This window comes from Sminthopsis crassicaudata, chromosome 2 (genome assembly GCF_048593235.1).
Source record: "Sminthopsis crassicaudata isolate SCR6 chromosome 2, ASM4859323v1, whole genome shotgun sequence".
NCBI classification, from domain to species: Eukaryota; Metazoa; Chordata; class Mammalia; order Dasyuromorphia; family Dasyuridae; genus Sminthopsis; species Sminthopsis crassicaudata.
Window position 1 is genome coordinate 161,524,477 of NC_133618.1, and position 27,755 is coordinate 161,552,231.

General features: G+C 36.0%; 1 protein-coding gene across 2 annotated transcripts in view; it reads right to left on the bottom strand.

Annotated features, from left to right (window-relative positions):
* Nucleotides 1–25,846, bottom strand: part of BANF2 (BANF family member 2) — a 39,739-nt gene extending 13,893 nt beyond the window's left edge. Inside the window, exons 1-2 of one of the 2 annotated variants that reach the window (XM_074287804.1) lie at nt 25,737–25,831; nt 16,533–16,600 (exon numbers count right to left, since the gene is read on the bottom strand). The gene's annotated coding sequence lies outside the window, so the exon portion shown is untranslated. Of the gene's footprint in view, nt 1–16,532; nt 16,601–25,736 lie in introns of both variants that reach the window. The other variant, XM_074287803.1, reaches the window with a different exon arrangement.
* Between the last annotated feature and the right edge of the window lie 1,909 nt (nt 25,847–27,755).

Below are 27,755 nucleotides of genomic sequence, written 5' to 3' on the forward strand. Positions count from 1 at the left end.
ATGCCCAAAGGGCTATAAACCTGCATTTTCCTTGTACCAGCAGTGTCTCTACTGGGTCTGTATCCCAAAGAGATCATAAAAAAGGGAAAAGAATGATGTGCAAAAATGTTTGTGGCAGCCCTTTTTGTAGAAACAAGTAACTGGAAATTGAGTGGATGCCCATCAGTTGGAGAATGGCTGAATAAGCTATGGTATATGAATGCAATGTAATGTTATTATTCTATAAGAAATAATCAGCAGGATGATTTCAGAAAGACCTGGAGAGACTTGTATGAACTGATGCTGAGTGAAGCAAGCCCAAGAGAACATTGTATACAGTAACAAGATTCTGTGATGATCAACTGTGATAAATTTGGCTCTTCTTAGCAATGTGATTATTCAAGGCAATTCCAATAGACTTGGGATGGAAAATGCCATTCACATCCAGACAGAGAACTATGGAACCCAAATGTGGTTTGAGGCATAGTATTTTCACTTTTTTGTTTGTAAGTTTCTTGTGTTCCCCCCACCCTTTTGGTCTGATTTTTCTTGCACAACATAACAAATGCAGAAATATGTTTAAAAGAATTGTATTATCCTTTGACCAAGCAGTGCCATTACTGGGTCTATATCCCCAAGAAATCTTACAGCAGGGAAAAGAATACACATGTGCACAAATGTTTGGAGCAGCTTTTTTTTTTTTTTTTTTTTTTTTGTTTGTTTGTGGTAGCAAAGAATTGGAAAATGAGTAAATGCCCACCAACTGAGGAATGACTGAACAAGTTGTGGTATATGAAGATAATGGAATATTGTTGTTCTATAAAAAATGATGAACAAACTTATTTTAGAAAGGCTTGGAAAGATTTACATGAACTGATGCTGAGTGAAATCACCAGAACCAGGAATACATCGTACACAACAGCAGCAAGAATCTGCAATGATCAACTATGAAAGACTTGATTCTTCTCAGTGTTTCAGTGATTCAAAACAATTCCAATGGACTTTGGACAGAAAATGTCATCTACATACAGAAAAAGAATTATGAAGACTGAATGTAAGTCAATACATGCTATGTTCATTTTTTTTCTGTTTTTTTAAATTTCTCCCATATTTTTTACCTTTTGCTCTGATTTTTCTCTGTCAACATGATTCATAAAGCAATATGCATTAAAAATAAGTATTTTTTTAAAAAAAGAACTGTACATATTTGATGTATATCAGATTGCTTGCTGTCTTGGGGAGGGGAGAGGTAAAAGAGGGAGGGAAAAATTTAGAACACAAAATTTAGAACAAAAATGAATGTTGAAGACTACCTTTTTATGTATTTGGAAAAGTAAAATACTATTAAAAAATTAAAATAATAGATATGGCTCAAAATCATTTTTATACTTAATAGTTATATGGACATGGACAAATCATTAGATTATCCCCAGCCTCAGCTTCCTTATGTGCAAAGTGAGGATAATAATAGCATAGTACTTAACTCACAGTATTGTTGTGAAGCTCAGTGGAAATTATATCTGTATAGGAATGTTTAAAAATATCTTAAAGCCCTATGTCAGCTATTATATTGGTATTTATTAGTATTATCTCTCTCTACCCCAACATTAGAGGAATTTGTATTTCTGTGACAAACTCTGAAAGGCATATAAGGCCCTGAGACTGCTCCGAAGGTGGTCCATTACTAGATTGCTTCACCTAGAACTGGCAGCTTCCCTATTATTTTTTTCTTTTACAAAGGAATTATTTATTGCAAGGCTATAGAAGGACTACAGAAGTATAAACCTTACTATCTAATGTCTCTGGCAGCATACTTTTCTCCCTTATTACATCTCAGTTTTTGGAGAGAGTGGGTTCAAACTAAGTTTCAAAATATTAGTTCTACCCAAGTTCATATCCAAAGGAATCTTTCCTCAGATCACTCCTTGCTGCTTAAGGCCTTATGGGCTACCTATAAAATTAAGATTTTAGGATACTAAGACTTTGTGATAATATCCCCATTCTTAGAATTTACCAGAGTTCTTATTTTTCTGTCCTACATCCCCTCTTCAGAGTTCTATTCTCTAAATGAATTAGTATTAATCTATGTTAATAAGTAGTAACATTAATGTCATCCTAGATAAGGGAAAGGAATAAGTATTAAGTGTCTATTTTGTGCCAGACATAGTGTTAAGTGCTTTATTAATATTATTTCATTTGATCCTCATAATAACCCTGTGAGGTGGATGCTATTATTATTACCAGTTTATAGTCTAGGAAACTGAGAAAGGTAGAAATTGAATGATTTTTGCCTAGGTCACCCAAGAGGTAATGTTTAAAACCAGATTCGAACTCTTCTTGACATCAGGCTCAGTGCTTTGTCCACTATGAACTGCCTCGAGATGAAATTTTTAATATTTCAGCAATGACAAGACTATACTTTAACCAAGCAACAATAAAAACAACAGCTGGCATTTATATGAAATTTTAAGGTTTGCAAAATTCTTTACCTATACAGATATCTCACTTTACATAAGTGGACCATTCTTCAGACCTCTACTTAAAGTAATTTTTTCTCCTATCTACCCATTTCCCTTAACTTATATAATTAACAAAGACATACATAAAATAATACTTTTATGCAAGTCATAAAATGTACTAAAATGCAGACATGCTAAATACTATAGCATGATAATGAATAAAGTTATGAAATAAAAGGTAAAAATGAGGTGATTCAGGCTAATTCCAATAGATTTGTGATGGAGAAAACCATCTGCCTGTAGCAAGAGGACCATAGGGACTGAATAAGGATCACAACATAGTATTTTCACTTTTGTTGTTGTTTGTTTGCTTTTATTTCCCTTTTTTGATCTTGTGCAGCATAATAAATGTGGAAATATGTTTAGAAGAATTGCACATGTTTAATCTATACTGGATTACTTGCTGTCTAGGGAAAGGGGAAGGTGGAGAGGGAAGGAGAAAAATTTGGAACACAAGGTTTTGCAAGGGTGAATGTTGAAAACTATCTGCATATATTTTGAAATTTAAAAGCTATTAAAAAGAATTTATATAAAAAAAGAAAAGAAATGAAAGATAAAGATAATGGTAAAGTATGTACAGTACTATAAGGAACATCTATGTAGGTTGGTGGATAGAATGGCAGGTTTGGAGAAAAAAAGACTCATCTTCCTGAATTAGAATCTGGCATTGGCACTCACGAATTGTGTGACCCTGTGTCAAGTCATTTAACTCTGTCTCTGTTCCTCCTCTACAAAATGAATTGGAGAAGGAAATGGCAAATCACTCAATATCTCTGGCAAGAAAATCCTGACTGGGTCACAAAGAGTTGGCTACTGAACAATGAAAATGCATAATACTGTACAGTAAAGTTTACATAGGTGTTCAGTATGTTGCTTCCCCCACTACTCCCAAGCTTTGTTACTGGAAATTGGCAGTACAACTTTTTTTAATGAAACTATTGAGAGAAATTTAAACAGGGGCTCTCTTTTTTTTTTTTCCTCCTAATATCTTCAACTTATCTTTGAATTTTGAAAAATCTTAATTTGGATCCATTTTTTCAATATAAGAAAAAATATTGTTTAAATGATGAAATGCTTTTACCAGCTGTTTCATTGTGAACCTTTTTTGACTAGATTAGTGTTCCAAAACTTCCCTTTCTTTTTCTGCAACCTTTGCAGCTAGCAGTTCAATCAATTCCTCCTTTGACAGTTCTCCATGACACTCAATCACCTCCCTGCCCATCATTTTCATTTTTTGAAATGTGAATTTGTTTTACAATTCTTCACATTTGAGTGGTGCAGATTTAAAGTGGAACTGTCATTTGGTCTTCACAACAACCCTATGAGGTAGCTATTACTACTATCTGCATTTTGCCCAGCATTTCACAACTACAAAATGTTATAATTAGAATTCAGGGTTTCCTTAACTTTTTGTCTAACACTCAATCTATTATACTAGCTTGCTATTCAAGTGACTGAAATTAGTTATAGAAATATCCTGTACTATGACAAATAGGGAGATGATTTGACTGGGACCAGTTTTCACTGTCCTTCCATTTACACCATTAGATGGAGGTAGCTACCTAGTGTGTCTATGCTCTCCCCCCCTCCTTTTTTTTTTTCCTTTCCTTACATGACTGCACCTGCTGCATGGATTGTAGGAGGTCTAAGAAGCTAAATCAAATTGGATAAATAAACTAATTCCAACTTCACATTCATATCATCTGACTCAGCAGAAGTAAGGTCCTGGCCCACACTGCAAGGGGGCTCTGAAATGAACAGAAGCCAATGCAGAGCTCATTTTGTTATGATTTCCCTTGGCCTCCTTCAGATGACCTATTTTATTCTTCTCTTCCTATTTGATTAAAACAAGGAAAGCACTAAGTATGGCATTAAAGATTAAGCAAGGAGATCATGTACAACAGAGGAATTAATTGTGGGGAAACAAGCCACTCAGAAGCTGATTTGGAGGAAAACAGTGGTTCCCTCATTGACCTGTCTGAGTTCATCTGGAACAGATGAACAGTGAAAGCTAGGACTCACAGAGGCTAAGAACTTAATTAAGGAGCCCACCAAGCAGTGTAGATTAAGGAAACAAAAAATCAGTAATCTACTGTTATCAGACAATAATTCTTGATAAAGACTCCTTTCCACCCTTCCCATTCCTTCTCCCCACTAATTACTGCTCACTCACTTTAAATTTCTGGCTCTTTTTTTTCCTTTACTCTAGTTCTCCTAAGTAGGAAGCGCAAAATGGAGGAGGGGGCCCTATCAAGGTTAATATGGCTCTTCTGGAACAAAGAAGGATGTTTTTGTTGTGAAGGTGTAATTGGATCGTTTTTCAGTTCATTCATTTGACAAACATTGTCTTTTCTTTATTGGCTAGAGAGACAAGAGTTCAGTTTCAGTTTTTCTTTTCAGGGTCAGAATACCCAATTTAAACTTCCTAGTTTTCTTGCTGATTCACAGCAAGGCAGCTCAGTGAGTTCTCAGTAATTGGAGCAGCTAAATAGCTCCTCCCTTCTGAGAGTGCATGCAAGAGGAGTATATGTTTTGGGGGGTAGAAGGGGTGATACAGCCCAGGTGCAGATGCTAGCCTATTTGTGGATAGGTTCCCCTCCCCCCAAATTCAGGAAATAGTAGAAGTCTTTCAAAACCATGATTTCTGAGAAACATGAACAGCCCAAGTGAGTAGTAATTCAATTGTCATCCCTAGAATTTTATTCAGCTGCATCTGAGCCGTTCTCAAAGCTGGAATGTCTAATGGGTAATAGCAGACATTCCAAATCTCACCTTGGGCTATTTTCCTGGAATTCTTTTATTTCTAATTTCCCTCTTTAAGTCCCAGCTAAAATCCCACCTTTCCTAATTTCTCTAATTCTAGTCCCTTCCTTGTGCTTATTATTTCCCATTTGTCCTGTATATAGCTTGTAATATAATAGTTATAGTTGGCTGTACCATAATTGTCTTTATATTATGAGCTCCTTGAGAGTGGGGACTAGCTTTTGTCTTTTTTTCTATATGTAATACAATAAACATCTATTAAACACCTACTAAGTGTGCCAGGTACTACTAAGCATTGGCATATTGTGTTTAATGTTTATTGATTGCTTTGCTTTAGTATATAATTTATTCTGTACTGATATGATATTAATATGGTACTTTTAAAGTTTTCAAAAAACTTACCTATATCATCTCATTTAAGCTTGACAGCAATGCTTTAAATTATGTATTACATTGAGTAAATCACTTAACTTCCCTGGAACTTAGTTTCCTTAACCAGAAAACAAAGTATTTGCACTATGTGGGCTCTGAAGCCCTTTCCAGTTCTAGATATATAATTCTATGATCCCATTTTGATGAGAAAACTGAGGCTCAGAGAGATCTCCTTTCTTATGGTCACATAGCTATTGAGTATCAGTGAGATTGGAACATGTTTGTTTCTGGCTCTGAGTGCAGCATTTTTTCCCCCTACATAAAATGTTTCTCATGGCAGAGTGGATTAGAGATTTGAAACTACAAGACTTCAAATCTTGCTTCAGACTATAATAATTGTGTGATCTTGGGTTGGTTACTTGTTCTCTCAGACTCAATTTCCTCATTTGTAAAATGAGGCTATTAGTAACTCATCTCATAGTATTCCTGTGAAGGTCAAATAAAATGGTGTCTTAATAAGTTTAATAAACCTTAAAATACTGTATTATCTTAGACAATAAATACTTATTAATGCATTAAATGCTAGGGATACAAATACACACAAAAATAGTCCCTGCTTTCAGAGAGCATGCAATCTAATGGGGAAAGATAATACTCAAAAAGGAGCTGAAAAGTGGGAAGAGGAAGCTGGCTAGCGGGTATGGGTGGGGGGCATGAGGAGAGTTCCAAAGCATACTTCACCCAGGCTGGAAATTCAGCCTAACTCCCAGGGCTTATCTCATTAGTGATCAGCAAGGTAGGTTTGACCTGATGTTTCTGATCTGCTTGTCCCTTAGGCACCCTGATACCTGCCTTCCCTCTCCTTGGGACTGGCTACATTGAGGCAAACATTGAATAATCAGTTTTACCTGCTATAGCTCAGATCAGTCAGTCCCTGCCTTACAAGTAGCAGGGGTTAGAGGCATTTGCCCAAAAGCCTCTTAATAGCTTCTTTCAAAGTGTCTGGTTTCCTAATAACTTTCTGCATTACAACAGGCCTAATCCAGTCATTCTAATTTATGTCTACCTTTAAGCAAAGAAGCCAATGGTCAAATAAGGGAGAAAAAACCCCCAAAACTTTATGCAAGTGGAAAGATGGTTATATCACATAACCTAAGTAGTACTACCAATTAGTGCCTTATTTTTTTTTTTCATTGTGCTTTAACTGATGCACATTTATATTTATATAAGCCTGAGCAAGTCATTTAATCCTGTTGCCTCAGTTTTTTCATCTGTAAAATGAGCTGCAGAAGGAAATGGCAAACCATTTTGGTATCTTTGCCAAGAAAACCTCAAATGGGGTCACAGAGAGTTGGACATGACTGCAAATTGGCTGGACAACAACATAAATGCCTTAGATTAGAGACAAATTGTATTTAGTCCAAGTCTCTTATTTTGGGTAAATTGGTTCCCTTTCAACCTTGAACCTGGTCTCCTAGAAAAATAAGCTTCTCCAACAGAAACTTTCATTCTTTTTTTCCCCTTTGCTCCTCAACCACATATTCAGAAAAAAAAATCCAACAAAAACAACAAAAAAATAGTTAAAGAATCTTTTGCCTTAATACTGGTTGAGATTTTTCAAGTTGGCCCAGTTATAGGCATCCTATTTCTAACAAGTAACATATGTGACCCCAAAATTAAAGTGTGATCTGTGATCTTCCTTCAGAGTTGCTCTTATTATCATTAATACTACTCACATTTTATTTAACACTTTACAACTTACAAAACACAATAACCTTGTGAAATAGGTAGAACCAATATCTCCACATATGGTTGCAAGTGAGAAAGCTAAAGCCAAGAAAGTTGCCCCTCACTACACAGCTAGCAAATGAACCAAACAGAATTTGGACTCAGGATTGAGTCCATGGCTTCCAGCCCTGGATTCTTTCTTTCCTTATCTGTCAAACAAGGATAATTACAGTGAGGTGTTGGTACCAAATAAGATTATTATAAAGCCCTTCAAATACCCTGAAGCACAAGTTAACATGACTCTCCAGTTATTACTATTCGCTTCCTTGGATCTTTGTGTAGATGATGCTCCTCAAGTTTATCTCTTTGTCCTAGTACCTAAGATTTCTAAAATTTTAAAGTTTAAAAAGACTTTTAACCCACTCATTTTATAGGTGAGGAAACCTCTCAACTTCAGGCAGGTGGTTTGCCCAATATCACACTGCAGGTTTATGGTAGAGTTGGAAAGATGTAATACTTTGTTTCCTCTTTCTCCTTCCACATGTCTCTGACCCAATCAGTCAATCAACAAGCATTTTATTATTGCTAATAATAATAACTAATATTTATTTAGAGCTTATGATGAGTCAAGCACTAGGCTAAGAATTTGATAATTATAATCTCATTTGATCTTCACAGCAACCCTGGGAGATAGGTGCTTTTATTATCCCCATTTTACAGATGAGAAGTGACTTGCCCAGGGTCTGAGTCACTTCACTTTTGGTGTTCTCTCTACTGTACCATCCATCACCTAAGTGCCCTCTATGGGCTAAGCACTAGAGATACAAAAATGAAAATGAAATTATCCTTGCCCACAAGCAGTTTACATTTTAGTAGGGGAGGCAACATCTGAGTCAACAGAGTCTTTCTATTGATAGATGTTTTCCAGCTACTGACCTTCAAACCACCAAGGCCCATTGCAAATTGCTTTCCTATGTATAAAATGGATATTTGATTACACATGACTATTTTGATTTGGTTTGGAGTTTGGTTTATTTTAAACCTTCATCCTTCTTTTGATTGGGCGCTACCAGGGATTCCTCTGATTTTGGAAACAATACTCCTATTCTGCTTCTTTTTACAGAATCTTAAGAAGTAGAAGGGGATGTTCATTAGTCTAACTGGAGATGGCAGAGATCAACAAATCCAACCCTTTTAATTAATGGAAAAGAACTAGAAGCAGTGACTAGAAGCAGTGGGTAAAAGAAGTAGAGAAATTAGTTTCAACTTTAAAAAGAAAAACTTCTTAACAATTAGATTCCAAGATTCTATAATTCCAGCTTCTACCTCAAGCAAAATTTCCCTTTTTAAAAAATGGGGAGAACATATTGTACATTAAAGGGAATACCCAACTTGGATGGCAGAGACTTTGTGTCATAACCCTGCTCTATCGCTTAATAGCTACCCAGAAATGGGCAAGACATTCCTGACAAGTCATGTAACTTCTGCTTATAAGCTTCCAGTGATGAGGAACTTCTACCCCCTCCCCAAAGCAGCCAATTTATTTCTAGAGATCTGTAATTGTTTAAGATACTTTTCTCTATGTTGGATAGAAATCTGCTTTCTTGTAACCTTTTTCTATTTATTGGTGTCAGGTATGCCTTGAGCCTAGCAGAAAAAGAGTCCAATCTTTCTCCTACATGAACATGTTTTGTTTTTCTCATTGTGCTTTAACTGATGTACATTTATTCTATCATCTTCTAAAATCTCAGAAGAACTGCTATCTACACCCCCCCATTCCTAATTTTTGACTTCTATACTTATGCTATGATCCAATGACACTGGCTTCCTTGTTCTTCTTAATTAGAACATTCTGAATCCTAACTAGGTATTTTCACTGGCTGTCCCCCATGCCTGGGACTCCCTCTCCTTCCTTATCTTTTCTTTTTGGTTTCTTTAGATACCTTCAAGTCTCAGCTAAAGGCTTGGATTCTGCAAGATGCCTTTCTAGACCTCCTTAACCTGTGCACCTTTCTTCTGAGACTATCTGAAATTTTTCCAAAATACATTTTGTTTGTACACAATTGTTGTCTCCTTCATTAGACTGTGAACTCCTTGAGAACAAGGGACTGAGCTAAAGAAGCCTTTCTTTGTATCCATAGCCTTTACCACAGTGCAAAACATATATTAGGCACTAAATAAAAATATTAGTTGACTAATTTACTGAACTCAAGTATAAGACATAATCATTCTTAATAAATTTAGGGGGCACAAGCAAGCATTACAATGAAGGAAAAGCAGAGTAAAGAATTATCAAAGAAATATGAATTGGGGGACAGATAGATGGCACAGTGGTCAGAGCACTGGCCCTGAAGTCAGGAGGACCTGAGTTCAAATGTGACCTCAGACACTTAGCACTTCTGTAGAGTCAAATCCAAGTCAGAATTGGATGGAAAATGAAATGCTTAACAAATATTTGCCTTCCCCTTACCTTTCCAAATTGATTTTGATACATTAATCAATTTTGAATCTAGTTACAAGTATAGATTTTCAAAACTAGAAGTGCCCAGCAAGATAGCATGAGAGAACCTGAGGATAGCTCCTAGCTCTTCCTAAGTGATCTGAGTCTCATTTTCTCATCTATAAAATGAAAGATCCATATGGTTTCTTTGTAGTCCTAAACTTGTTCTTTGGTGTTATATGATTTGCCTAAGCTCATCTGATCCATATTTCTTCATCTTGTCTGCAAAAATATTGGGAAAATGTTGAAGGAAAAAAACTACCTTACTGAAATTCATCTATACTATACCTATGGCATTTCCTCCTTCCATTTATTTAGTAATCCTGTCAAAAAAGAGCAAGGTCTTTTTGATTGCCTGCTTGAGGGATTGACCGATTAAGTGTTGGAGTGATTGTATTTCATAGGCAAGACCCCAGGTAGTTTGATCAGATAGATAATTTTTCATAAGCCCAGGAATAATGGCCAAAATTTGTCTGTTTGATAAGTATTTCTTTTAATGTCCCTGGGAGAAACATCTTCAAGAACAGATAGTAAGAGTGAGTGAACGTGGGCATGAAGATTTTAACAGAAATGACTCACAAAATTATCTTCTTCTTACCTTCCACAGTGAGATAAGACTAGAGAAATGGTTATTGTTTGAAATGGGTTGGGTTCAAGATTAACCAGGATGTACCTGGAACCAAGAGCAGAGGGCAAAGGGTGAGCAACAGATGTTAGTTTCATACAGTTCTTTCTTTCTTTTTTTAAGAATAGCCTTTTATTTTTCAAAATACATGCAAAAATAGTTTTCAACATTCACGCCTTGCAAAACCTTTTGTTCCATATTTTTCTCCTCCCTTCCCTAGACAGCAAATAATCCAACATAGGTTAAACATGGCCAATCCTTCTAAACCTATTTCCTCTTTATCATGGTGCACAAGAAAAAATCAGACCAAAAAGAAAAAAAAAAAATGAAGGAAAAAAAAACCAAGCAAGCCAACAATAACAACAAAAAAGGTGAAAATACTGTGTTGTGATCCACATTCAGTCCCCATAGTTTTCTCTCTGGATGCAGATGACTTCTTCCATTTTTGCAAGCCCATTAGAATTGGCCCTAATCACCTCATTGTAGAAAAGATCCAAGTCCATCATAGTTGATCACATAATCTTGTTACTGTGTACAATGCTCCTTTGGTTCTATTCACTTTGCTTAGCATCAGTTCATGGATGTCTCCCCAGGCCTCTCTGAAATCATCCTGTTGATCGTTTCTTATAGAATGATAACATTCCATACCATTCATATACTATAACTTATTCAGCCATTCCCCAACTGATGGAGCAATCCACTTAATTTCCAATTTCTTGCCATTACAAAAAGTGCTGCGACAAATATTTTTGCATATATAGATCCTTTTCCTTTTTTTTTTAAGATTGTAGTTTTTTTTTTTTTGTTTAAGCCTGATACCTTTTATTTTACTAGTCATTTCAAGAATTGCTTTTTTCCTTCCCAGAACTGAACTTTTTTAATGTAAAAGAAAAAAACAATTAAGTAAAAATACCCTATTATATCTATTATATAGTGATTACATGGACAATTTTTATTACATTCTGCCTTAGCAAATTCTGTTTTGCATTGAGAAAAAAGCAATGTTCTCTAGGAACATTATCACTTTTATAGTTACTCAGAATTTGGCTTCCTTTTAGTATTTGTTTCATTTACATTATTTTATTCATTGTGAAAATGATACTGTTCTTCTATTTATTTTGCTTTGCATCAGTTCATATAAAATCCTCCCTCTTTATCGGAATTTCTCATATCCCATTCCAGTCATACCACATTCCTCACTTGGGAAGTACCCACTTTATTTCCAGTTCTCTACTACCACACAAAATGCTAGAATGAATATTTTGACATATATTGTTAGATGGCAAGATGAAGGGCGTGGGATAGAACAGATCTTGCTGGGAGATCTTTTGTGTCTCCTTCATGAGCAGAAGGAGGAAAAGAGCACAGATGGGATAAAAGAACTTATGCAAGCTCAATGAGAGGAAGACCCTTCCAGATGAAGAATAATCAAAACTTTTCTGTTTGGGGAATGAAGTGAGTGCTTAGCAAGAGATAGTATCGATTAAATTGGAATAAACTGAAACATATTTGTAGCAATTTTACATTTTTTGAAGTGAGAAATTTGATATAAGATTCAGACCAAAAGAGAAATTGGGCTTATTTGGAAATGTCTCAAAACTGGAGGTGGGCTGGGCTAGGGGTGGGGAAGGAAGGGATATTTGTGGCATTTCCCCAGAGTTGTCTTAGGTTAAAGATTCCATTCATTCTCTGTCAATGTGGATCAGTGGATACAGGAGGCATTGTATCTTGGTTAAAAAGACTTAGTGAGTTGTGAACAGTCCAAACAAGTCAAGTCTGAAGTTTAGGCTGGAGAATATGGATAAAACAGACCTGTGGCGAGAGGTCTCTGGGGTCAAACAAAATTTCAAGTTCTTTTTAGGAACAGAGAAGAATTGTTGCTGGATTGGGAGATGGTCAAAGACATGTGACTCAAGAAACCATAAGAGAGTAAGAGAATGTTTAGTTAAGAACAGTGTGTCCTGGCTTGGAGGATAAGGAAAGACTTTCTGAAAGAGAGAAATAGTGTGTAACCTGTTCAGGAAGCACAAACTGCTCAAAATCACAACTGTGTTAAGGGAATGGAGGCACAGTTGGGCTAGTTTTGAGGGACCAGAATAACATGCAAAGAGAAATGAAAGAACTAAGCGTGGCAAAACTTGCTCAAATAAATGCTGGGAACCTGACCAGAGTGGTCTGAGAGGGGAAAATAAAATACAATTCGAGGGGCAGGATAGAGAAGAAAACAAACAGATGGAATTTATATTTTTCATCCTATATATTGTAAACTCCTTAATGTCAGGGGTTGTTTTGTTTTTAAGTCTTTGTATTCCCCATAATATTATGCCCAATAGACATATTATAATAATATTATATTATTATATACAATATTATGTATACTGAATATATTATATTATAATGATAAATTCTTGTTGATCAATTATTTAAAGGTAGTAGAAAATTAAGAGAAAAGTTGAAATATTCTAGTGAATTTATATTCTTAAGTGAGTTGGACATTCTCTCCAAGGATGTAGTCAGAAACCCATCCATCCCTGTTGCCTCTCCTATGTCACTTTCCATAAATTTACCACACAGTGGATACATTCAAAGTGCTTAAGACCTTTCTCTAGTACTTTTTGCCTGGGTGTCAATAGAACATGTTGTCTATTTGCTATCACTTACAATTGTGACTAGTCTTTTTTTCCCCTAGCAGCTAGGTGGTGCAATAGATGGTTGTAGAGTCAGGAAAATATGAATTCAAAACTGGCCTCAGTTACTGGTTGAGTGACCCTGGGGAAGTCACTTAAACTATTTCTGTTTTATTTTCCTCAACTATAAAATGAGAAGAATAGAAACTCCTACTTTACAAGGATTAAATGAGATAATAATTGTAGAGCACTTACAACAGTGCCTAACACATGGTATTCAGTTAATAAATGCTTGCCCCCCTCTCACATTTTTCTGATGATTTCTTTTATAATACAAAATGATGTAGTGGAAAGCATAATGAATCTGGAGACAGAGGACTTGTGTTGAATCCCAGTTTTGATGCTACCTACCTGAACTTAACAACAGCAGCAGTAATCATAACAATATTGATAACTAACATTTATGCAGCTTTTGATATATATCTCTTTGAGCTTCACAATAATCCTGAGGAGCAGGTGCTATTTATATCCTCATTTTACAAAGGAGAAAGCTGAAGCTGAGAAAGATTGAATGATTTGCCCAGGATAACACAGCTAATGCATTGCAAACTAGGTCTTTTCCACTCTAAGCTCACCCACTGTATCTAATAGGGGCAGCTAGTTAATACAATTTATAGATTATGGACCCAGAATCAGGAAAAACAGTTTAAAATCCTGCCTCAAACACTTTGCTGTTTGATCAGGAGCAAGTCATTTAACTTTTTTTTTTTTTTTAATTTCATTTTCTTCAAATGTAAAATAGAGATAATAATAGTACCTACCTTGCAGGGTTGTTGTGAAGATAAATGATATTTTCAAGGTGCCTATTACAGAATAGGCACTATACAATGGGCTTATTGACTGAGATGACCACTAAAGTCTCATTCCAGCTCAAAGTCTATAGGTTTCTGAATCATATGTGCTTTTTCTTCAGATTACCTCATCTATGTGTTCTAATTACCATGTTATCTCTCCATAATCCTTTAGGGGATTCTTAATTTCAATTCTTGGAAGATTATAATATTTTGTGACTTGTAGACATAAAATATCACTAGAGAAATATTAGTGCTAAAAAGGTTGAGCCTTTGTTTCATGTAGAAGTAGCAGGGTCATTAAAGAACCATGATATTTCCCAAAAGCTAACCAGTGCTTTTTCTTTTTATCCATACCCTCACTCTACCCTTAGCTCATTGTCCACTTGCAAAATCCATCCAAGATATACACACTAGTGGATAAGCTCAATGAGTTCCAACTGTTTATCACTGTCTGAACAAAAGACATTCTTCATCTATTGTTTTTTCCTATGTGGATAGTTTTCATCCAATTCTTTTAAATGGTTAAATGATTTGATTTGGGAGTCTACAATGTTTCAGACTTAATGTAATGAGTTCAATGTCACCAGAAAACAGAATACCTACATGTAAGATCCTTACCATCTAGGAAATACATTTCTCTTCCATTTGACCATGAAGTGGCAAACATTTGTTTTGTGCTTTGTTATTAGAAATCAGAACAAAACTACCTTCATTGTTATATCTCTCAAGAATTGCCATAATTTTGACATACATATGGCAGACACTGGTAACACACTCCTGGTGTAACTGTGGGCAAATCCTTTAACCTCCCTGAGCCTCAGGAGGTTTTCCTTATCTGTAAAATAAGAAGATAGAACTAAATGGTCTCTCTGAGCTTTCTAGCTCTGGCAGACATCTTGTTGAAAGAGAAACTTTAAGGAAGCTTTCTCTTCTGTTAGTGTATTTTAAAACAATAGTCAATAAATAAAGCATAGTAGGATCTTGTACTTTCTATACTTTTCAGTATAGTATGTGATAATTAAAATGTTGTATATTATAGAATATTATTTATAAAAGCATTCTCTTTTCTTACCTTCAAATAGGATATCATAAATTATTCTAAAAAATATAAAGTTAGGAAATTGGCAATAAGAGTTGCTGGGTGTTTATGCCTCTGGGTTGCCTTCTTTTGGTAATAATAAGTTTTGGCATTTCTTCCATATTTTTGGTATTTTTTTTCCCTTTTCCAGTACCTTGAGAATCAATTCTTCACTTGCCTCTAACTTGAACCTTTTCAATCAATTAATCAAGAAATATTTGCTAAGTGCCCACTATGTAGCAATCACTATGCTAAGCATTTAGGTTATAAAAAGACATAAAACATAGTCCCTGCCCTCAAGGAGCTTACAATCTAAATATATACAAAGCAAATTTATATGCAGTATAAATAGGAAATAATTGTCAGAAAGAAGGCACTGGAATTAAGAGAGATTGGGGAACATTTCTAATAAAAGATGGGATTTTTGTTGGGACTAATAGAAAGTCAGAGTAATCAATAGGTATAGTTGAGGAGGAAGAACATTCCAGGCTTGAGGGAGAGTCAGAGAAAATGCTTAGAATTGTTAGGATTCTTACAAAGTGCTAAGTCACTGGAATGGATATAATTATCTAATTTAGCATAGAATTAACAATTTTCTAGTTCAGAGTTCACATCTTTCATATCTTTAAGAGAGAATACTTTTAAGGAGCTCCCACAAGCCCAGGGAGTACCCACAAGCCCATTCTCTGGGAGAATATAACCTACAATCCCACACTCTTGGAGGCAGAGGCAGATTCATTCCCACTTTGACTTCTGTGCTGGCTGGAGACATTCTGACAAGAGCTGATCAGGGAACCAAGGAGAGAGAGATAGGTCTCTATTAAAGCTAGTCGGATCCCAGGAAAAGAGTCAAGACTTTGAAGGACACAATAAAGGATCCAGACTTTAACTCCTGGATGGATTTAGGATTATTGAACTGGAACTAAAGCCAAGGCTACCTCCAGAAGATCCCCAAGAAACCTCCTCCTAGAGAAAGATTACATCTTAGAGAAACAGAACATCACATGGAATCAAGAAGTGGAGTGACTTGTTTGTAGAACATAAAGATCTGTGCCATTGGGTGGAAGAATAATATCTTGTCAGAGAGTCAACTGTACGAAGACTGAAAAGGTAGGAGAGGAGTAGGTTCCAGAGAACTCTGAATACCAAGTAAAGGATTTTTTATTTTATCATGGAGGCAATAAGGAACCAATGGAGTTTAAAGAACAGGAAGAGATGTGACATGATCAGACCTGCATTTTAGGGAAATCACTTTAGTGACTCAATGGAGATTGAGGGAGGCAAATCCATCAACAAGCTACTGCAATAGTTTAGTATTTTGGAGGTCTATACTGGTTCAAGTCCAGCTATTTTATGAAATATAAATTAAAAAGATAGACAGTAGCATAGAACCTGGGACAAGAAGAGAGAACAACATGAAATGAGTGAAAGGGGAAAGAAAATGTATTCAGAGGACTTTGACAACTCATTTTTTTCTTTGTCCTCACCTGTGATTCCTTGGCGTAAGAAACGTCCAGTAACTTCAGGTGACTCCAAGTGATGGAAACTCTCTCTCCTAAAAAGAGGCAAAAAAACAAACAAACAAAAAAAAACCCAGTCCCTCTCCCTGAGGAACTTATTTAGCAACTATTTTATAGTTCATAATTTAGAGAGGATTGTAAAGTCCCAAGATGCTAAAGTATATCAAAGATAGGGCTCAAACCCTAGATATTCCTGATTCTAGAAGTCAGCTCTTTACAGATTACCTTCAGTAATGATGCCAGGGATCTGCAATTTTATTGGTTCAATGCAATAAAGACCTCAGTATTTTTGTAACTTAGGACATACCACAAATCTTAGAATGTTTCTTGGTGACTTGCCTGGGATCCCCTTAGAGTCAAGATTCAAAACCAGATCTTCTGGATTCTAAATTTTGCGCTCTCTCTCTCCGTCTGATTCTACATTGTCTCTCAAGTAGTAAGAATGATATTAATAAAAATTTGTATAATTTTCAAATCTTCACAAATATAGCACAAAGTATAAGTGAAAATGGAGCAGCTAGATAGCTCAATTAAAAAAGTGTTCCAGAGTTAGGAAGACTCATCTTTTCTTGAGTTCAAATCTAGTTTCAGACACTTAATGAGCTGTGTGATCACCCTGGGCAAGTCACTTAACTCTGCCTCAGTTTCCTCATCTGTAAATTCCAGTATTTTTGCCAAGAAAATCAATCAGTCAGACAGGGACTGCAAGGGACTGAACAACGACAAGTGAGAGTAGAAACACAGAACTATATCACAAAAGGCTAGAAGCATAGACTGGTGGGATCTAAGAGGAGATGAATTAGGAAAACAAGAGCACAGATTTCAAAACTAAAAGATCTAGTTCAGGACTCCGACTTTTCAGATAGGGAAATTGAAACCCAGAGAGACCAAGTAAAGACATCTCATTTGGGATTTGTGCAAGATCTCACAATGCTGGAACCAGGACCTGAATGTTTCTGACGCCAAATAGACTTCACTCTTTCCACCATATCACAATGTCTCCCAAGGGAAGAAGTTGAGTTTGTGGTCTTTATCAGGAACTGAGATGGAAAATGAATATAGCTTTGGTTTTATTGGTAGCAGGTGAGGAAAGAATGGCAAATATGCAACAGACAAAAAAAAAAAAAAAAGATTGACAGTAAATGTGAAGATCAATAAACTCTAGTTCAATAAACTCCTGAGTTCAATAAACTCCACTGGTTCCCTGTTGCCTCCAGGATCAAATATAAAGTCTTTTCTTTGGCATTCAAAGCTCTCTATTATCTTTTCCCTCTTACCTTTTTAATCTTCATGAGAATGTATTCTGAAAAAAAAAACTTCAGAATCATAGATCTGGACTAAAAAGATTCATAGAGCATATCTAGCCCAAAAGATTCTACATTTTAGGAAACTGAAATTTGGGAGTTAAATGTCTTTAAATATCTTGTTCACAGTTATATCAGGAGTGTGCCTCAGAGTCAGAATTTGAATCCATGATCTCTGACCTCCAGATCTCTCTAACGCTCACTTCTTCCACAGAATTACATCAAGCTATACAACAAATGTGAAATGTTATTTATTTATTTATTTTTTTTTAGCATTTCATTTGTGGATCAAGATATTTGTCCTATTTCCCAAAATGCCTAGTTGGAGATTCTTCTGCCCCGTTTAGCCAAGGAACTTGTTGGGGAGGAGAGGAAGATGTCTTGAAGAAGATGCCCTGAAGATCCAAAGCAGAAAAACCAGTGTGAACCTGAATTTTGTGAAGATAAAGCATACTTCTCTCCCTGAGCTTCCCTTAGAAACTGAAATTTAAAAATTTCTCATCGCTCAGTTGCCTGTCAGTTTTCACTTATTACCAGCTTCTTCAAAGTACTTTATGGTCTAGTTGGGAGAAGGCATTTGGGAAATGTAAGCCTTTGTCTTAGCACAGCCATGGCAAGATCTCTCACTGCACTGCTCTGGGCCTTGGAAATTAGATGAGTTCTAAGGTCCTCCTGCCTCTAACATTCTCTTCTGTGCTTAAGTAGTAACTTCGGTGTTAGAATGACCAAACATCCTTTTATGTGGGAAAGATCACTTTGCCTTTGGGGACTTTTGAAGTATAAAAGGAATTCTGTTTAAGAGTGAATAAGCCCAGCTCCCTTTCCAGTAGGAGTCCGAGAGCGTTGGCTAGAAGAATGCGTATTTTCACATAGAGGAGGCAGAGGGGTTTCAAGATTGGCTGTAGGCAAAGTGAGTTATGATTTATCCAAAGATGACATTAACAATTCAAAATATCTCCTTCCTCCAAGTGCCTAAGTGACTTCTTTCTGCCTCTGGCCAAGAAGAGATAAGATTAAAGTCTTTCCGGTGAGGGAAACTTAAAAGTTTTGCTTCTTGGAGGAATACTTGAATTTTAAATGAAGGTCATGTGGCAGCATAGGTGACAAGGAAGTTGTCTGGAAGACCTGGCTGGGTTCAAGACTTGTCTCTGACAGTTGCCTGACAGGTATCTTCAATTTGTGACTCATTTAGCTTGTCATTATCCCAGGCCTGTAATGACTGTAATGCTGCTGGGGTCCATTGGTACAAGTTTTTTTCATCAGGAATTCCTTATAGCAATGAAATTATAGGTCCAGTCCTATCCCCAAAGAGATCAGAGGGTGAGCAGTGCTTAAGCGGCACTAAAGGAACAAAACTCAAATGATGAAATTCTGGGCAGAGGAAAATGTGAGTATGAAAAAATATAGGGGAGGGGGGGGTCACTTGCCCACATATAACTTTTTTTTTTTTTTTTTTAAACAAAGGAGGGCAGCCAACCTAGAGGTAAAGTATTTTAATAAAAGTCTTGAAGGAACTTTTTCTTTAAAGAATAGGTAAAATGACACAAAGTAGTGGAGAGGGAAAAAGGTGAGAGACCCTGAAATAATCCATAAACTGTTCATCAATCCATGAATAATTGAAAAGTAACTTTTTCTGGGGCAGCTAGGTGATGCGGTGGATAGAACAGTGGCCATGGAATCAGCAGGACCTGAAGACCTCAGACACTTGACACTTATTGTGTGACCCTGGGTAAGTCACTTAAACTCTCTTTCCTCCTCCCCCAGAAAAAAAAAAAAAGATTAAAAAAAATAAAGAGAAGCAATTGTTTCAAAAGTAAAGCAAAGTCACATTAGATAAGACCAGAAGAAAGACGAGTGATTAACTTTTTCCTCACTTTTCCAATTGAATTAATGTGGGATCATGTAGGTTCTGAGAAGGAATAGATCTTAAAGACTTTTGTTTTTGTTTATGTTTTGTGCTTGGCTGCTGATTTTCCCCATATTTTTCTGCTTTACATTTGCCTCATTAATCAATCAAAAAAAAAACATTAAGTTTTTATCATATGCCAGACTCTCTGCTATTTGTATTTTGTATCCCTGGGGACGCACAGAGGGATGGACACACAGAGGGATGGACACACACACACACACACACACACACACACACACACACAGAGGTAAAAAGAGTCCCTTGGCCTCTAGGAGCTTATATCCACATGTGGGGGAGAAAAGGAAGGGGAAGAGATAATATGTAAATAAATAAGATTCAAGATATATAGAGTTTAAATGAAGGTTAGTCTTAGTGTGAGTGGTGCTAAAACCCTAAAGTATTCATTCTGTAAAGATCTCAGAAACCAGTGTTCAGTAATCCTAGAACTAGAATAAGGTCTCTCTCTCTCTCTCTCTCTCTCTCTCTCTCACTCTCTTCTCTCTTCTCTCTCTCTCTCTCTCTCTCTCTCTCTCTCTCTCTCTCTCTCTCTCTCTCTCTCTCTCTCTCTCTATATATATATATATATATATATATATATATATATATATATTATTTTTTTTTTTTCAGTCTATTTTTGTAACAAAATTTTCTCTGAGGAAGAGATTCTGCATTTTTCAAAGCACTGTGCACTATATTGAAGTGGTAGAGCACTATATGTTCTATGATGACCCACAGCAAATTAAATTAATAAGGCTATTACCCTCCTTCCAGGAGCTTACATTCTAAAGCAGGATTTATGTAAAGACCAGTCCAAGCTTACGTCACCTCTGCAGAACTTTAAGCAAGGGTCTTCTTTCCAGGTCTCAGTTTCTCTACTTTAAAAATGCACAGTTGAACTAGGTCTCCAAGGTCCCTTTTCTCAATCTGAATCCATTAAATCAATGAGATGGTTCAGAACTCTTAGGCAATAACTGAAGAGGCAGCTAGAGGGTTCAATGGATAAGAGTACTATGTCTGAAATCAGGAAGATCTGAATTCAAATGTGACCTCAGATACCGTGTGATCCTAGGCAAGTCACTCAACACTGTTTGCCTTTATCCACTGGAGAAAAAAAATTCCATGGACAGTATTGGTGTGCTATGATGGGGTCATGGAATTGGACATGACTGAGTAACTAATGATGAAGGATAAGTAGAGCTAGGATTTAATGGAAACATGGATCCATTTTCAAAAAAAGTCATTCATCTAAATACATAAGATGATTAAGGGCATCACAAATTTTGAACTTTTAAAAAATATTTTGTCTCTTTTTTCCCCAGTTACTCTGGGTGAGCATTCTGTGCAAAGTGCCACTAACTAATCTTTTTAGTGAAATTCTTCATCCACAGAAGAAAGCCATATAAGATACACTCATAGATTACCTGATGGTTTTTCATTCTTTTTTCATTCTCTCTTTTCTCTGTGCTCTAGGCTATTTTAGGAATTAATTTCAAGAATGGCCATTTTAGTAGGGGTATATTTGTTTGATTGTACCACTTTTTAGAGACACACTGAGGGTGTAGATATATTCACAGTCAGAGGATCTGGTTCAAATGCCCCCTTCTGCTGCTTATAAACCTAGTGACTGACTAAAGTTATCTGGCTTCCCTCATCTGCCAGCTTATTGTTTGTGTAAAATTAAGCCTTTGGACCAGTGCAGTCCAGCATTTTACAGTTGTAACAATGTTTTTCCATGGCAGTTTCCTCTGATTTTAAAGAGATAAAAATTAAGGGCCAGTTGATACTCCTGGTATAAATATAGAGACCTCTTGCTTAATGTCCAGACTGACCTTAAAGACTAATACTGACTTTCTTATTACTCTTACATATTCTTGAATTTACAGGCTAGTTCTCAGTTTAACATATTTGTGAAATATTTGTTTTCCTGTTCATTCTAAGACAAAGGCGGGAAGGAAGAGCCTGGTGAAAATATTTCCATTATAGATAGGATTGTCAAAAAATAAAAGAGGGAGTACAGTATGGAAAAAACTCAAGAAGTCAGTGGCAAATTTGTATTATTATTCTTTATTTCAAAGAATTTTAGGGATAGATAAGATTTTGTTTTTTGTTAGGTCACAAAAAGATCCCATTTGGAGTTTTAGTGGCAAAAATATTGGAATTGGTTTGCCATTTCCTTTTCTAGCTCATTTTACAGATGAGGAAACTGAGGTAAATAGTATTAAGTGACTTGGGTGGTCACACAGCTGGGTTTGAACTCAGATCTCTAACTTCAAGTCTGGTGCTCTATCTTTTGTGCCACCAAGCTGCCCCATGACTTACAGATTACATATTCCAATATCAATCAAGGGCAAGGGCAAATGATAAACATTTATTAAGTGCTTACTATGTACTAGGGATGCAAAAATTAATTGACCTGCCCCAGTATCAGAGTGAGTCAGTAATAAGACCAAAACCCAGTTCATCTTTAGACCCCCAACTACCTTCCAAAAACTTCAATTGTTCTTCATTGTTAAATAGCAGGGATACAAAGAGAAAAAAACAGTCCCAACCCTCAAAGAGCTCACAATCTAATAAAAGAGACAACAAATAAATATATACAAAACAAACTATACAAGATAATAGGAAATAATTGACTAAGGAAACCACTGGAATTAAGAGAGAGGGAATCTTTTAGGGAGTGGGACTTAAAGAAAGCTAGGGAGGTTAGTAGTTGGAGCAGAGAGAGGGAGAACATTCCAAGTTTGGGGAATATCCAGAGAAGATGCCCAGAGCCAACAGATAGAATATTGGTGGAATGTTGGTGGAATAGCCAGGATGGCAATGTCACTAGATTAAAGCATATCATTTGGATATGTGAAGGTGTTTTAAGACTGGAAAGTTTAAAAAGGGCTTTGAATGCCCAGGAGAGCATTTGTATGTGATCTGGAAACTTAAGGAGTAAGGGAAAGGCATAAATGGATTTGTGCTTTAGTAAAATTGCTTTAGTGACTAGAGGTTGGATTGGAGTAGGGAGACACTTGAAGCAGGCAGATCTATCAGCAGATTGATGTATTAATCCAGGCACAAATTGATGAGGACATGCACTAGCGGTTATAATATCAGAATAAAGGGAGGGACAGATTAATGAAATGGTGTAAAGTTGAGATCTATGGACTTGGACAAAAGATCAGATATTGGAGTAAGGTGTAGTGAGGAATCTAGAAGGACTTCTAGATTGTAAGCCTTAAGGATGAGATGATAGTATTACACTCCACAGGAGATAATAGGAAAATGGGGAAGATAGGAAACATTTAGGGGAAAGGATAGTTTTGTTTTGGACAAAATGAGTTTAAGATGTATATAGGACATCCAGTTTGAGGTATCTGAAAGGTAGTTGAAGATGTGAGAGTGGAGGTCAGCAGAGAAATTATGGCAAGATGGATAGATTTGGGAATCATCATCATAGAAATGGTAATTAAATCAAGGTGAATTGTTGAGATCACCAAGTTAAGTAGTATCGAAGAAGAGAAAAGACTTAAAACAGACTCTGAAGGACACCTGTAGTTAAAGGATATGATTTGAAGGAGAATCCAGCTAAGGAGACCAAGGAGGAGTAATCAGATAGTTACAAAGAAAAGCTGGAGAAGTTGGTGTTCTGAAAAACATTCTAAAGATAGAAAAACTGAAGCCCATAGAAATCAAGTGGTTGGTTTGCCAAGAACAAATAGCAACTTAACAGATCGAGAACCAGAACTCCATTGTCTTACACTCTAAAGTATTAGAAAATATAATCTCAGTTATTGTTTAGTCTTGGTTCTGTTTCTAACTAAACTGATTGTTTTGACAAAACTGTTTTGAGTTCCAAAACTTCAGTTTCCTCATCTGTTAAATGGAGGGGAGCTGGACCAAACAGATCCCTAAGAGCTCTCAGGAAAGCAGCCTAATTCCTGAAAGTAGGGACTAAAATGATGGTTGATTAATGACAATGAAGAACAATTGAAGATTTGGGAAGGCAGCTTGATCTAAGGATGAACTGACTTTGGGTCTGTTACTGATTCACTCTGATGCTGGGGAAAATCAATTAACTTCTCAGAGCCCCAGCCAATTCTAAAACTTTAAGTTGCAGAATATTTGCTTAACTGCATTTGGTGGATTAACTGTACCTAATTTATAAATCGTGGTGAGTTCCCTATACTAATAAAATCAGAAGTCTTAAGTCCTCCTCCCTCAAAAAAAAAATGAATTCAAAGATGATTATGGGAATATTGGCTGACAAGATTAAAATAAAAGTCAAAAATAATTAAACAAATATATAATGAATGTAAGAACTGGAAGGGACCTTAGAGATGACTAGCTCAAACTCATTTTTATAGATAATCAAAGTATAACTCAAAATGAATGTATCTTATAACTAACTAACCTTGCCCAAGGTCACAGTCTTATTAGTGACAAAACCAAGACTTAGAACTCAGCTCCTAAACCAATCTGCTTTCTAATGTGCCATATTTACCTCAACTGACAGCTCAAACCCTATCTAAATGGTTTATTGTAGACAATTAGTATCAGATAATCTGAACCAAATTCCAATAGTATAAGCATTTGTTTACTGAAGATTTGGTCTAAGCAAAATTTATGTAGTAGGTAAAGTTTTTCCACCATATGCCACCTAATCTTCCTTTTGTAAAGTCTCCTTATCCTCCAGCTCCCATTTGTAGCAGATATCTAGTGTTTTATTACATACTGCTCTGGCCAGAAAAAGTATTTGGCAGATTCATTCAGGCCCCAGGCTAGTTAAAAAGACCCAATATAACTCCTCCTAAGGGTATTTTCATCTTGAAAGAGGAAAGGGCAAGGGTAATATTTAATACAAAAGAACAAATTATTATTAACTTGTAGACAATTATAGGAGAGACAAATATGTATGAGGAGGAGGCAACTTTTCAGCTTTCCCTTATTCCTTAAACTTAAATATCAGTATCAGAATGAGTGTTAAATAGCAATTGTTTCTGTTCTGGTCAGAAAGTCTGAGGGTCTGATTTTTCTGTGAAGGCAATTTGTACTAAATTCTTTTTTTGCCTCAATTCTTACCTAGCCCTGGGTGTTGCCTCAGACTAATTGGGATCTGGAAAAGACAAGCTGAAAAAGGGGAAATGAGACTCTCAGACTGTTATCTCCAGTTGTCTTGACTTATGCCTTGCCACTAGACTCAGATGACTCTGGAGGAGAAAGTGAGGCTGATGACTTTGCACAGCCATGCCTCACTGAAATACATTTCACTTGCAAGTCAAGATATCACTCTTTTGATGTAATCGATTATCTTTGAAAACAAAGGATGAAGAACAATAATAAATTATCATTTACAACAAAGGATGAAGTACAATGGTAAGAGTTATCATTTGGATTACTCTTTTGTAACATGGAATTAATCTAGGTTATAATAAATTTGAAAACTGCTCATTCTTCAAGGTCTAGCTAAACTGATACCTTCTCCAATGAAGTCCTTTCTGATTCCCATCCCTTCTTCCAAGCAATCTTGCCCTCCTCTGAAATCTCATATCACTATATCTTGTCATACTCTACATTATATCAAAATTATTTGTGCTTGTGTCTTATTTCTTCTTTTAGATTATAAGCAAATTGAGGTCAATGACTCTGTCTCAGTCTTTTTTATTCCTCTGAGGCCTGCATCATAGTTTAAAAAAATTTATGTGAGAGTGAGTAAAAGATGGTCTGACGTTTAGAACTAATACTTGCAATTTGGCACTTATGTAAGTTATTAGAAATTCATATCTTCAGATGTGTTCAGCTACATCCCCCCAACCTTGGATGTTGAATGTATTCCAACCCATTACGGATCCTGGCCACTGGTAGTCAATGACCACATTAGGTATGAGATCAGAAGCCCAGCAGAAAGAACCAAACAGGATGGCTGACTGAGTCTCCCATCAGAAGAGCATAGAAATGATAATAGATACTCACTGGGGCAGATGGGCTTTCCAAAGGAGGGCTCTGGTGACTTAGTTACATTAACCTAGTTATTGAAAACTGAGACTACCAAAGATTACAACATATTTGGCAGAAACAGCAAAGATTTCTCTATAAATACTTAAAAGCTGACATTGGACATTATGATGTCATTACCCTGGGTGTGGTCCCTGATGTGTGTGTGTATGTGTCTCCGTGTATGTGAAGCATTTACTAATTCATATGGCCATAGAGTACACAGAATGATATACTCAGGAAGCTCTGATAGGAGCACTATATGGATCCCAGTTTTATTCAGCTCAGCTGGATCAAGAACAAGCTGTGATTTGCTTATATGTAAAGGCCTTTGAAATTATAATAATATTAACTACTGTTATATTTTTTCTCTTCCAATGATTTTTTTTCTCTCTACTAAACTATTGCCTTTTATCCCATCATGGGCTATTTAGAATTTATTCCATTTTAAAGTCCAATAACAAATTCATATTTTAAAAAGATTTTTATAAATGTTCCTTATTTAACCTTTACATATATTTTAGTAAATATCACAAATATGTTTAAATATCCAGTTTATCAACCCCTTCAGCTATGTCTAATTTAAAATTCAAGGATAGCCTCCTCATCTGCCTAGATCATAGAATGTTATCTTCTCCATAGGTTTGTCACTAAAGCTCAAGTTAATACACAAAGTCTTTCCTCAATATCTGATACATAGTAAACCCTTGATTATTGATTGATTAGCTGTTGAGACTCCTAACTACTAATGAACTCTCTTAAAATACATATTTATTCCAATGCCTCATAATAGCTTAGAAGTGACCTGGGTTCTCAAAGACTATGTCCATCGGCTACAAATTCAATCAGGTTCAACCATACTAGAAAGGCTTTTAATAAGGTCTCAGAAACAAAATGATTAAATAACTTTTAAGGACTGGCCTAGCTAATTACCAATAGGCTATCTACTCAGTGATGAAACTATTTTGGAAATGGCAAGCCATAAAATGGAAAAATTGTAAGGGGTTCTCCATTTCATATAGGCCTTCTTGCTGTGATGATTTGTTATTCAGTCTTTCAGTTGGGTCCAACTCTTCATAACTCCATTTAGTGTTTTCTTGGCAGATACTAGAGATAACTGAGGTAAATGGGGTTTAAATAATTTGTCCAGGGTCACACAGCTAGTAAATGCTATAGATCAGATTTGAACTCAAGGAAGATAAATGTTCCTGATTCCAGGCCTGGTACTCTATCCATTGTACCACTCAGCTGCTCTGCTATGGTGGTAGAAGAATGGCAAGAAATAAGGCAGGGGATACCAAGAATCATGCTAGTTTTAGACTGTCCATGAAGAATGTAATAATCATGATTCATAGTTGAAAGAATTCAAAGATTCTTTTAGTCACACCATACTTGACACACTAGTCTCTAGGAGAGTCTAGGAATTAAAGGAAGTTTGGGAGAGTTTTATTTTGTTTTGTTTTTTACTGAAATTGGGGGCTTAGCTAGCAGGATAACAGCCTACATAGGGAGGTAAAGCAACAGGATGTCTTTAAGCAAAATATTGTCAATCAGACAGGATGGGGCTTTTCCAAGAGACAAGGAACAACAGATAAGAGATTTTATTGCTCTCCATTTCTTAGCTTGATATGCAGTTTTGAGTATGCCCTCTGCTCTGACCCATCATCTCCTCCCTTTCTGTTTTTCAGGAAAGGAAATTCTTGGGACAAAGGCTGGGGACCATCACTCATAAACTTTAGTTTGACTATCAATACTCTAAATGTGAGATTCTTGTCCAAAGACAAATGAATGCTGGGAGAACCAAATAAAGGACATTTTGACATTTTTTGTTATAAATAAAATTTTAAAAAATGAAGAAAGTTGTAATGGAAGGATAGCTCACAGATACTTCTTAAAGAGACAAAGAAAAAAATGATGAAGTAGGAATTATCATACTATTAATGGCAAATATTTGTAAAGGACCACTATGAAAATAATTGCAGCTTTTGTACCAATATC